Source organism: Lactuca serriola, chromosome 3 (genome assembly GCF_051521515.1).
Source record: "Lactuca serriola cultivar US96UC23 chromosome 3, Lser_US96UC23_V15, whole genome shotgun sequence".
Taxonomy (NCBI): Eukaryota; Viridiplantae; Streptophyta; class Magnoliopsida; order Asterales; family Asteraceae; genus Lactuca; species Lactuca serriola.
Window position 1 is genome coordinate 61,641,539 of NC_136410.1, and position 2,869 is coordinate 61,644,407.

Sequence of the window (2,869 nt, forward strand, 5' to 3'; positions counted from 1 at the left end):
TGATGGATTCGAGTATTAAGCACTTAACGGAAAAAGTGCTTAAGTTGTTTGTATGTTGGGTGTAACTAGCTGTACGCGCCTCGTGGTGCCCAAACCTTCAGTACGCCGCGCGTACCATGGTGGTACGTTGGGCGTACGCAGCTCAGTTGAGCCCTAAGCTGTTTTGGGCCTTTGGGCCTCATTTGGTTGTTGGGCTTGACTAGATTCTGTGAGTTATGGGTCTTCTTACCTGTTTGGGCCATGGACTTATTGATTGGGCCTAATTGGGCCAAGGGGCCCATTAAGGATATTGGACTTACACTTTGGGGCCCATTTGCAATGAAAGGGTAATTCGGCCTTGGGGTAGACTTTCAATATTGGGCTTCTATTTGGGTAATTTAAGGCCCTATTGTTGATTATACTATGATTATTGTTATTCAGCTCGGGAGGATGCAAATTTCTAGGAGGGCGGTATTCATATTCATCAGACGGAGGTGAGTCTTCTCACCATACCTATGGGTCTATGGAACCAAGGCCGGCCCATTATGTGTACATGTTGTATGTGTGTTATTCATTTATGAATTGTTATGTTATGTGATATTATGCTGGTATGGAAGACCCCGGGGGAAGCCTGTGGCACTGGATATAAGACCATGTGGGGTTGCCCATGGCATTCCTGGATATAAGACCTTGTGGGGTAGCCCATGGCATTCCTAGGTAAATACCATGTGGGGTAGCCCATGGCATTGGACGTAAGGCCATATGGGGTAGCCCATGGCAGTCCTAGGTAAAGACCATGTGGGGTAGCCCATGACATTCTTGCTTACTGTATTGCATGGTTTCTTTGGCATGTTTGTAGCTTTAAATAGCTATCAGGTTATGTGTATGCGGTTGTGTGTGGTATGGTTTGGGAAACTCACTAAGCATTTCGCTTACATGTTATTGATTTGTTTCAGGTCCTTCTGAGCCCAAGGGCAAGGGCCCGGTGTGATTATGTGGCGCACACTATATCTCTTTTTTAATGTATTTGTGACCTTCTGATGTTTTAAAAAGGAAAATAAAGATGTAATGAATATTATTTTGAAAACATATGTTTGGGAATTTGTGGTTTCTGAGATTGTTTTGATTAACTCAAAAGTGAAAAATTTTCTTTGTAAAATTGGGTTGTTATAGTTTCTATGCAGGGTTGCCTGAACTACCGAAAACCAAATGATGTTGTAAGATATATCTATGTGGGTGATGGCAAGCAGGTAGAAGTTAAAGCAGTTGGCGCATTTCGTTTATTACTAAATACTCGTTTTTATTTGGATTTTCAAGACACTTGCATTGTACCATCTTTTAGACGCAATTTGGTTTCTATTTCTAAATTGGATAAATCTAGTTATTATTGTTCTTTTGGAAAGGGTGAATTTAGTTTGTCTTTAAATTCAGATGTTATCGGTACTGGTTCTCTAACGTATTGTGATAAGTTATATATGCTTGATATTGTTACTTCATATAATGAAGCCTTGCACGTGGACGTGGTACTAAGCGAAAATTAAATAATGAAAATTCAACAACACTATGGCATAAACGCTTAGGCCATATCTCAAAAATGAGAATTGATAGGCATGTGTCAGAGGGAGTGTTAAGTAAACTCAACTTTATAGATTTGAAAATTTGTGTTGAATGCATCAAGGGAAAATAGACAAAAACCAAAAGATTAGATGCCACCAGGTCTTCACATGTCTTAGAATTGATACATACAGATATTTGTGGACCATTCTCTTCAGCTTCTTGGAATGGTCAACAATATTATATATCAGTCGTAGACGATTACTCACGTTATGGGTATCTATATCTTATTCATGAAAAATCTCAGTCACTGGAAGTGTTTAAATCTTTTAAACTTGAAGTTGAGAACCAACTTAATAAAAAGATTAAATGTGTTAGATCTGACCGTGGTGGTGAGTACTATGGTAGATATTACGGATCTAGTGAACAACATCCAAGACCTTTTGCTAAATTCCTAGAAAAATGTGGAATCATCCCACAATACACAATGCCACGTTCGCCTAGCATGAATGGTGTATCTGAAAGACGCAACAGAACTCTTAAGGATATGGTAAGGAGTATGATAAGTCATTCTACTTTACCATAGTCACTCTGGGGTGAAGCACTTAAGACTGCAGCTTACATTCTTAATAGAGTACCAACTAAAGGAGCTGTTAAAACACCTTATGAGCTTTGGACAGGGAAAAAGCCTTGTTTAACTCATCTTCATATTTGGGGATGTACTGAGGCAAGGCCTTATAGGACAAATGAAAAGAAATTCGACTCCAAAACCGTTAGCAGCTACTTCATTAGCTATTCTGAACGATCTAGGGGTTATAAGTTTTATGATCCTGCAACAAAATCAAATTTTGAAACAGGAATTGCAACGTTTTTTGAGGATGTTGAGTTTGGAAGGAGAAATAAGGTTAGAGGCATTGTCTTTGGGGAGGAATCAATCTCGATTCCTACTGTTACTTTTGACGATACACAAATTAATGTGCCTGTTGGAGAAGAAGTAATTCAGGAACCTCAACAAGACAATGTTATTCAGTCTCCTGTTCATAATGAACAACCTCAACTTAGGAGATCCACTAGAGAAAGTAGAAGTCCAATCCCTTCGGATTTCCATGTATATCTCCAAGAAAATGAAGAACCAGATGGACTGATTGAAAATGATCCAATCAACTTCTCTCAGGCCATGCAAAGTTCAAATTCTCAATAGTGGATTGCTGCCATGAACGAGGAGTATAAGTCCATGCAAGACAATAAAGTTTGGGAACTTGTTCCATTACCTAAAGGTTCAAAGCCTATTGGTTGCAAATGGATTTTTAAGACCAAAATGGATTCAAAAGATAAT